The sequence below is a fragment of the Pseudophryne corroboree genome, chromosome 1 (assembly GCF_028390025.1).
Source record: "Pseudophryne corroboree isolate aPseCor3 chromosome 1, aPseCor3.hap2, whole genome shotgun sequence".
Lineage (NCBI taxonomy): Eukaryota > Metazoa > Chordata > Amphibia > Anura > Myobatrachidae > Pseudophryne > Pseudophryne corroboree.
Window position 1 is genome coordinate 873,577,315 of NC_086444.1, and position 10,829 is coordinate 873,588,143.

Consider the following 10,829-nt stretch of genomic DNA (forward strand, 5'->3'; position numbering starts at 1 on the left):
AACTGACTGAACTGATCGCAGTGGCAGAGTAAGTCCCGAGCTACTCAGAAACTGCAAAGAAATTTCTATTCGTAATTATGCGAATCTTTCGTTCGCAATTCTGCAATGCTAAGATTCACTCCCAGTAGGCGGCGGCTTAGCGTGTGCAAAGCTGCTAAAAGCAGCTAGCGAGCGAACAACTCGGAATGAGGGCCATGGTTTTGCCCAACTGCTAACAAAGTTCCTGCTGCGATCAACTTGGAATTACCCCCATAGTGTAGTATGTTTGTTTACACCCGAAGTCTTATAGGCAAAAAAGAGGTGTTCCCGAAGGGTATTCCTCCACCATAGAATCTAAAGATTATCGTACCGTACTCACACCCAAGTGTAGTAAGAACCACTCATAAAGGTTTCTTTATATTCCACCACCTTCCATGGTCTCAATCTTTCCCTCTATCTCCAAGATGAATCAAACAGAAATGGCAATATATGTGAGTAGATAACATACCCAACTTACAGTTTGTTGGACTTTAACTTGCACATAAAGGTTTCTTTTTCTTTACTGCAGTTCCTCCTCATATATTCATCCCTAATTATCTTTCTAGCTCTCCGAGCCAGTTATGGGATATAAAGGGATAAATAAACCCCAATCAGTGAACTCAGAGATATAAAAAGTATGTTTTTTATTCAAAACTATTTTAAAATTATTCATAATTACGTAATCTACTCACATATATTGCCATTTCTGTTTGATTCATCTTGGAGATAGAGGGAAAGATTGAGACCATGGAAGGTGGTGGAATATAAAGAAATCTTTATCAGTGGTTCTTACTACATTTGGGTGTGAGTACGGTACGATAATCTGTAGATTCTACGGTGGAGGAATATCCTCCGGGAACACCTCTTTTTTGCCTAGAAGACTTTGGGTGTAAACAAACATACTACACTATATTGTTTTTCTGTTTTTTGACATATGGGTCAGAGGAAGCTTCATCTGGAATAACTGGAAACGTCTGGAATAATCCGGAGGGAAATACAAGTCCGAGCTATTTAAGTATCCAACGAAATAGAGACTATATACATAAGGTTCAATGAATGTGAAGAAGTAGTGAGCGCATATGTAATAGATTGTGTACCTTTCTTTTTGTTTTGAACCAATTACGGTACGTTAGGGGAACGCTCTCACACAGTTTATCGTTTGTAGCTCCAGTGTGCGCAGTGGTAGATATCCAATTGTTATTCTTTGCTCAAATCAATGAGTGCTTTAGCTCTGGGCACCATGTTTTTGAATGCAGCATTCGCAGATGATGTCAGACATACTCCCTAAAAACTACCATGACACGCCTGCATTTTTCCAACCACTCCCCATAAACGCAATGTTACCACCCACAAATGCTCACTTCCTGTCAATCAAAAAGCATTCTCTTTAAAATTAGGCTGCATATGCAGTGCAAACACATTTTACCCTTGGCGCATGAGCAATGCGTTTGCAGTGCATGCGCAGTCTGCCGATAATCACTTACTGTGTGCAAACTCACATTTGCAAAGGGTAGTGAATCTGGCCCACAGTCAGTTAACACCATACTTTCACACTAACATATGGATTTCCTTTAATATTTTATTCTGTCCACAAATTTATAGTATACTCTGGTAAGAAGCTTATAATGAAGAGCCTAATTCAGACCTGATCGTAGCGCTGCAAAATTTTGCAGGGCTACGATCAGGCAGGACATGCGGGGGGACGCCCAGCACAGGGCTAGTCCGCCCCGCATGTCAGGCCCGCTCCCTCCGCAGAAGTACAAAAGCATCGCACAGCGGCGATGCTTTGGCACTTCAGGAGTAGCTCCCGGCCAGCGCAGCATTTGGCCAAGAGCTACTCGTCGCTGCCCAGGTCGCAGCGGCTGCGTGTGACCACGCAGCCACAGCGGTCCAGGCACGCCTGCGTTGGCCGGACCGTGCCCACAAAAAGCCGCCGTGCCGCCCCCTCCCACCCAACAACCGCCTCTGTCTGTCAATCAGGCAGAGGCGATCGCTAGGCTACGACAGCCGTCGGCTGTCAGCCATGCGCTGGCCTGATCGCTGCGATGAACGGCAGCGTGTGATCACTTCGGGGGTCATTCTGACCTGATGTATTGATAAGCAGATTAGTGATTAGTGAACCAAATACAAGGTTTGCAGTGAGTCCTATAATAATCATACTATATACTGGTAAGCAGAACAGAAAAAGGCTAAAACGCAGAATGGTGAAGTCTGTAACAATAAGGGTAAAAATGGATATTCAAATAATTTAACGTGACACAGATGTTAGGATGTCTAAATGTTTCTTTCCTTATGTAAACCGGTAATATGGTAAGGATATATATGACTGCAGAAAACATAAATTCTTAGACAGCTATATACATTACATTATAAATTATGTGAAACGGTGCAATATATGTAATATTCAGAATGTTGTACATGTAATATGTACTTCGTACTAGGCATGTTATACAGTATTATACGCAAAAATAATGAAATCTGGATCTTTCATGTGTATGTACATAAGGAAATGTGCTTCTTGTTACTGTTAACAGATGATAACAGATTTAGGGGGACATGTACTAAGCAGTGATAAAAGTGGGGAAGTGAGCCAGTGGTAAAACTGCCCATGGCAACCAATCAGCACTGACGTAACATTTATCATTTGCATACTATAAACATATACAGAGCAGCTGCTTGGTTGCCATGGGCAGTGTCAGATTAAGGTCCTCATGGGCCTGGAGCTGTAATTTATGAAGGGCCTATTGTGCGCCGCTGCAGGGGGTGTGACCAGCGTGGTGGGGGTGTGACTACCGATATGGGGGTGTGGTGTGGCTAGCACCATGGAGGGCATAGCTACCCACTTACCTAACTATGGTTTATTTTTATGCTGCGAGCTAACGTACCGGTATATACGGTATTTGGATTGTGGGAGGAAACCCACGCCAGTATGGGGAGAATATACAAACTCCACGCAGTTAGGGACATAGTGGGAATCAAACCCATGACTTTAGTGCTGTAAGGCAACAAAGCTAACCATCACACCATCCGTAGACCTGTTAGTGGTGGCAGTCCAATCCACATGGAAATTTTTCCCCCAGAACATTTACAAAATACTATCCTATGACTAAACTCATTAATGAGCATGCACTGCTATGGTTTTTCTAATATGCATTTTCAGTTTCTTTTAACATGCCACTACCATGTAAAAAAAAAAAATATGCATTAACGAATATGGTAAAAACCAGGATACAAAAAACAAAACAAAAACAGACAGAATATAATTTGAAGTTTCCAATTAGCTTCATTAGTCACACCAGCTCCCCGCACACACTACACTACCCCTAACCCTGCACCCGCTCCCCGTACACACTATACTACCCCTAACCCTGCACCCGCTCCCCGTACACACTACACTACCCCTAACCCTGCATCCGCTCCCCGCACACACTACACTACCCCTAACCCTGCACCCGCTCCCCGTACACACTATACTACCCCTAATCCTGCACCCGCTCCCCGTACACACTATACTACCCCTAACCCTGCACCCGCTCCCCGTACACACTACACCACCCCTAATCCTGCACCCGCTCCCCGTACACGCTATACTACCCCTAACCCTGCACCCGCTCCCCGTACACGCTACACTACCCCTAACCCTGCACCCGCTCCCCGTACACACTACACTACCCCTAATCCTGCACCCGCTCCCCGTACACACTACACTACACCTAACCCTGCACCCGCTCCCCGCACACACTACACTACCCCTAACCCTCCACCCGCTCCCCGTACACACTATACTACCCCTAACCCTGCACCCGCTCCCCGTACACACTATACTACCCCTAACCCTGCATCCGCTCCCCGCACACACTACACTACCCCTAACCCTGTACCCGCTCCCCATACACACTATACTACCCCTAACCCTGCACCCGCTCCCCGTACACACTACACTACCCCTAATCCTGCACCCGCTCACCGTACACACTATACTACCCCTAACCCAGCATCCGCTCCCCGTACACACTACACTACCCCTAATCCTGCACCCGCTCCCCGTACACGATACACTACCCCTAACCCTGCACCCGCTCCCCGTACACACTACACTACCCCTAATCCTGCACCCGCTCCCCGTACACATTATACTACACCTAACCCTGCACCCGCTCCCCGCACACACTACACTACCCCTAACCCTGCACCCGCTCCCCGTACACACTATACTACCCCTAACCCTGCACCCGCTCCCCGTACACACTATACTACCCCTAACCCTGCACCCGCTCCCCGTACACACTACACTACCCCTAATCCTGCACCCGCTCCCCGTACACACTACATTACCTCTAACCCTGCACCCGCTCCCCGTACACACTACACTACCCCTAATCCTGCACCCGCTCCCCATACACACTACACTACCGCTAACCCTACCACTGCACCCCGCGCACACTATACTACCGCTAACCCAGCACCCGCTCCCCGTACACACTACACTACCACTAACCCTGCACCCACTCCCCACGCACACACTACACTACCTCTAACCCTGCACCAGCTCCCCGTACACACTACCGCTAACCCTACACCTGCACCCTGCGCACATTATACTACCGCTAACCCAGCACTCACTCCCCGTACACACTACACTACCGCTAACCCAGCACCCGCTCCCCGTACACACTACATTACACTACCGCTAACCCTGCACCCGCTCACCGCACACACTACACTACCCCTAATCCTGCACCCGCTCCCCGTACACACTACACTACCCCTAACCCTGCACCCGCTCCCCGTACACACTACACTACCACTAACCCTGCACCCACTCCCCACGCACACACTACACTACCTCTAACCCTGCACCAGCTCCCCGTACACACTACCGCTAACCCTACACCTGCACCCTGCGCACATTATACTACCGCTAACCCAGCACTCACTCCCCGTACACACTACACTACCGCTAACCCAGCACCCGCTCCCCGTACACACTACATTACACTACCGCTAACCCTGCACCCGCTCACCGCACACACTACACTACCCCTAATCCTGCACCCACTCCCCGTACACACTACACTACCCCTAACCCTGCACCCGCTCCCCGTACACACTACACTACCCCTAACCCTGCACCCGCTCCCTACACACACTATACTACCCCTAACCCTGCACCAGCTCCTCGTACACACTACACTACCCCTACTCCTGCACCAGCTCTCCGTACACACTACCCCTAACTCTGCACCCGCTCCCCGTCAACACTACACTACCCCTAACCCTGCACCCGCGTCCCGTACACACTACACCACTCCCTACCCTGCACCTGCTCCCCACACACACTACCCCTAACCCTGCTGGGGGCGTATTAATGAGCAATAGGGGCATGGTCACCTATGTAATCTGTGAAGGGTGGGTCAGGGTGACAAGGCCGCTAGCAGGATGGTGGCTGTGTCACTAATATACTGAGCACAGTCAGTACCTCACTCCTGCTGCCGCCACCCCCGCCACTTGCTGTACAGTGCACAGAGCCATAGCAAACAGTCCCCTCGTGTGATATGGCCGCCTATGCACAGCAGCGTACAGCCGTATCACAGATTGCGTATCTTTTAATTGTGTCCTACAGGGCTTCCGTAGCCCTGGAGGACACACAGTAAGAGAGCCCACATGGCTGCCGCCGCGCACACTGGACCACCTGTGCCCTTTTGCAATGGAGTAGGCTGCGTCCCGTGGCGATAGCACAGCCCAGGGGGCACCTGGCACTCTGCCCCCCTGGCCAGCCCGCCACTGGACTGGACTGAGGGTTCTAGGTGGGAGGGTACTGGGATGGGTGCAGTGGGCTGTTTGGGGAGGGAAGGCAGGGAGACACTGGGATGGGGATCAGTAATGGTGGGGACACTGAGCTGGAGAAGGGGCAGACACTGGATGGGTACACTGACCTGCTGCACCTGCGCATTCACGTGCACAACAGCCTCTTGAGCAGCTCTTCCTGCATCATCTGCCATACAGTGTGGGACGGATACAGTGTGGGACCGATACAGTGCGGGACAGATACAGAGCGGGACCGATACAGAGCGGGTGGGATACAGTGTGGGACGGATACAGTGTGGGACCGATACAGTGCGGGACCGATACAGAGCGGGTGGGATACAGTGTGGGACGGATACAGTGCGGGAGGGAGACAGTACGGGTGGGATACAATGTGGGATGGATACAGTGTGGGACGGATACAGTGCGGGTGGGATACAGTGCGGGTGGGATGGATACAGTGCGGGACCGATACAGTGCGGGTGGGATACAGTGTGGGACGGATACAGTGCGGGAGGGATACAGTACGGGTGGGATACAATGTGGGACGGATACAGTGCGGGTGGGATACAGTGTGGGACGGATACAGTGCGGGAGGGATACAGTGCGGGAGAGATACAGTGCGGGACCGATACAGAGCGGGTGGGATACAGTGCGGGACCGATACAGTGCGGGTGGGATACAGTGTGGGACGGATACAGTGCGGGAGGGATACAGTACGGGTGGGATACAATGTGGGACGGATACAGTGCGGGTGGGATACAGTGTGGGACGGATACAGTGCGGGAGGGATACAGTGCGGGAGAGATACAGTGCAGGTGGGATACAGTGTGGGTAGGACACAGTGTGGGTGGGATACAGTGCGGGATGGATACAGTGCAGATCAGATACAGATGCTGTGTGGGACAAAGGGAAGCAAGCTCTCCCCCGACGCACACCTGATTTAAATTGTAAAGCGTTATGCTATGCGTTGGTGGGCAGAGAGGGGAGGACGTTGGTCTCAGGCAGCGATTGGATAAGATCGCTGCCAGCGGTGAGAGACTGACTGCACAGCACGTCCTGCAGGGCCCACTCATTTTTTAAAACCGGGTCAAAAACTGCCTATCACTGAATCTCTGATATCACATGCTTGTCTTCTTTGCTAATCTCTCACAGTATCTTTCTTTACTTTTCTAACATAATTTAATCACCTACCTGTCTATCTCAGGTGCATTACTGTTACTCAACTGCACTCCTTCCTTACATTCCCCCTTTCACTTTCCCTCCCATGTTAATTCTCTCTCTCTTACCTTTTCCTGCCTCTGCAGTGCTCAGTATAGTAGTGTGTGACATGGATGGCAGCAGTGTCGAGTCCTGGCCCCGCCCGCTGCACGGCAGTGGGCGGAGCTTGCAGTATCAAGAAGTGCTGCACAGCCCACTGACTGAGCCCAGCCACCGAGCACCAGCACAGGCTGCAGCATCAGGGATACTGGCTGCACGGGGTGCTGTTACCATACGCTGCCTGATCGGGGTTGAGCTCCGATCACGGCAGCCGGACCAGTGGAGGGGTAAGCGCAGTCCTCTGTGGGGACAACACTATGCAGCCAATGTTTTTTTTTACTGTTAACACTGGCTGCATTGCAGGAGATCCTGTGGGCCTATTTTCAATGGGGGGCCTGGAGCTGCAGCTCCATCCGCCCCATTGTTAATCCGGCCCTGGCCATGGGCAGCTTCTCCACTGGCTCACTTCTCCACTCTTATCAATGCTTAGTACATGTCCCCCTTAATCTGTAAGTTTATAACAATGTTTGAGATATACTATATGTAATTGTTCTTAAAACTGTATATAGTAATGTAAGGGGGAAAAATAGAAAGGTGGTATTAAAAAATTGCTCATTGTAAAATCCAAGGTATATACAGGTGATTATAATAGTATATGTATGTATATTGAACTAAAATAATCTGTAATCCTGGTGTTTGAGGTTTCATTCACCAGAACAGGAGTATGGCTATAGGTTATAAAAATATGAGCATTCTGATGATTGAAACGGCAAGATGTAAATTTTTCTTAAAACACTTATGGTAATTTTGATGTTTTTTAACTCTGGGAACGCACATGCTCACATGGATATACACTACCCAGCAGAGGTGGTAATGCCTGGAATTTCTTGGGGTTTTAAATGGGAAAATGCATCAGCTGGAAATGTTTTCTCTTGCAGACAGTCCTACAAAAGCTATTTTGCCCTCTCCCCACAAGAATATTTTGCAGGTTCACAAGATTCTTCAAGGCTAAAGGTGCATACACACTGGGCGATTTTGAGCTCAAAGTAGCAAATTTTTGGCGTTTTGAGCTACTTTGAGCTCAAAATTGCCTAGTGTGTATGGCCAGATGATGAGCAGTGAGCGCTGATGCACACTCCCGCATCATCACCGCCCGCCTCCGTCCGTCGGCCTGTTTTACCGGCTGAGTAAACCACTTTCCACAGTCTACTACTGTGGAAAGTGGCTCACCCCCGTGAAAAACGCACAGTGTGTGCACCTTAAGAAATAGCACTGAATGGCAAGCTCCACAGGTGAAGAAACCCTAGAACCTGAACATTTCACCAGGGAGTATAATCACACCATTTAAGTCAAACAGTAGTATTGTTCCTTTTACTTGTTAGATCAGACAAGGCAGCTACCATTAATGTGGATTGGAATCAGATTACCTTATAGACCTCCCACATGATCAAATAAGCACTCGTTCCCAATATCTCCAACCTGCATTGTAGCTCCAACCTGCATTATGTTGTAAATGTCACCCAAGGGGTCAGATGTATTAAGAAGAAGGCATAAAGAAGTGATAATGCGGTGATAAGTGCAAGGTGATAGCGCACCAGCCAATCAACTTCAATATGTAAATTAACAGTTATGAGCTGATTGGCTGGTGCGTACATCACCTTGAGAAAAGACTGGCATAGACCAGTGAGTTTATGATCTTTAAAACAAAGGGGCAGATGTATTAACCTGGAGAAGACATAAGGAAGTGATAAACCAGTGATAAGTGCAAGGTGATAAACGCACCAGCCAATCAGCTCCTAACTGTTTATTTACATATTGGAGCTGATTGGCTGGTGCGTTTATCACCTTGCATTTATCACTGGTTTATCACTTCCATATGCCTTCTCCAGGTTAATACATCTGCCCCAAAGATCGTAAATGTGTACCTTTTTATAGCATGTAAAAGTCAGGACAGAGGTGGTCATTCAGAGTTGTTCGCTCGTTGCCGATTTTCGCTATGCTGCGATTTGTTGCTAAATGCGCATGCGCATGGTACGCAGAGCGCATGCGCTTAGTTATTTAACTAAAAACTTGGCAGTTTTGCTATTGATCCTGCGGCGCTTTTCAGTCGCACTGCTGATCGGTGAGTGATTGACAGGAAAGGGGCGTTTCTGGGTGGTACCTGAGCGTTTTCCGGGAGTGTGCTAAAAAACGCAGGCATGTCAGGGAAAAACGCGGGAGTGTCTGGAGAAACAGGGGAGTGGCTGGCCAAACGCAGGACGTGTTTGTGACGTCAAACCAGGAACTGAACAGACCGAGCTGATCGCAATCTAGGAGTAGGTCTGGAGCTACTCAGAAACTGCAAGAAAATATTTAGTAGCAATTCTGCTAATCTTTCATTCGCTATTCTGCTAAGCTAAGATACACTCCCAGAGGGCGGCAGCCTAGCGTTTGCAATGCTGCTAAAAGCAACTAGCGATAGAACAACTCGGAATGAGGGCCAGAATGGGTAGCAAACAATGGGGCAGATGTATTAACCTGGAGAAGGCATGAGGAAGTGATAAACCAATGGTAAGTGCAAGGCAATAAATGCTCCAGCCAATCAGCTCCTAACTGTTAATTTACATATTGGAGCTGATTGGCTGGTGCGTTTATCACCTTATCACCTTGCACTTATCATTGGTTTATCACTTCCTTATGCCTTCTCCAGGTTAATACATCTGCCCCAATGTTTGTAAATGACTTTGATATTCATTGTATTTCTTTTTGTTTGAATTTCAGCGTACAAGTACAGCTTTCACCGCATAGTCCATGATGCAAGTGATCGTCACCACAGCAAAAGTCACAGCAGCTTAAATACTGACACATGGACAATTCCAAAGAAGTTTCCCAGCCACAACAAAGGGGAAAGCTTCCATTAACCCCTTCATCACTGCATTTATGTTGTGAAGATACTTTCAACACATATACATGTAAACATCTATCATACCCCTTGCACACAGAAAGTCAAATTACCGGGTGAAGAAGTTCTACCCCGTAATTTGACGATTAACACGGGTCTTTTTTTTGTGTGAAAGGGTCAACTTGGTTTGAATTTCTCGGGACTTTGACCCAGGAATTTTCCAGGATCAGAGACCTGGGAATTTCGACCCGTGTTGACCCTGTAGGAGCGCGCATCGTTAACATTGCGTGTACACACGGACGAGATTGTGCGAAAAAATCTATGATCAATAACTCTGACATGCAGGGGGACGCCCAGCACAGGGCAAGTCCGCCCACATGCCGTATCCAGCCCCCCTCCCCCCGCAGACATACGAAAGCATTGCACGGAGGCCATGCTTTCGCATCTGTCGAGTAGCCCTTTGCCTACGCAGTCTAGCTGTGAAGGCAGACAGCTACCACACCATGTTTAGGGGTCACGTAGCCGCTGCGGCCCGCCCCGCAAATAGTCCAGACCGCACCCCCCCAATGTGGCCGACATGCCCCCTCCCACCCCGTGACCACCTCTGCCTGTCAATCAGGCAGAGGCGATCACACAAGTGAGATGCCATCGCAGGGGCCCTGTCTTCATCCACAAATAGTGCAGCTGTCTTTGATGGCATGGCACTTGAATCATCAATCCTAAGAGCAAAAGGTTTTTCGGACTCGTGATTCAGACAATGCTTAAGGCACGCTAGCCTGCCTCAGGAAGAATATTTTATAGGGTATGGCATATTTATTCCACATGGTGCACTTCTAAGCATTATGATGCCTCCATCTTCAAATTA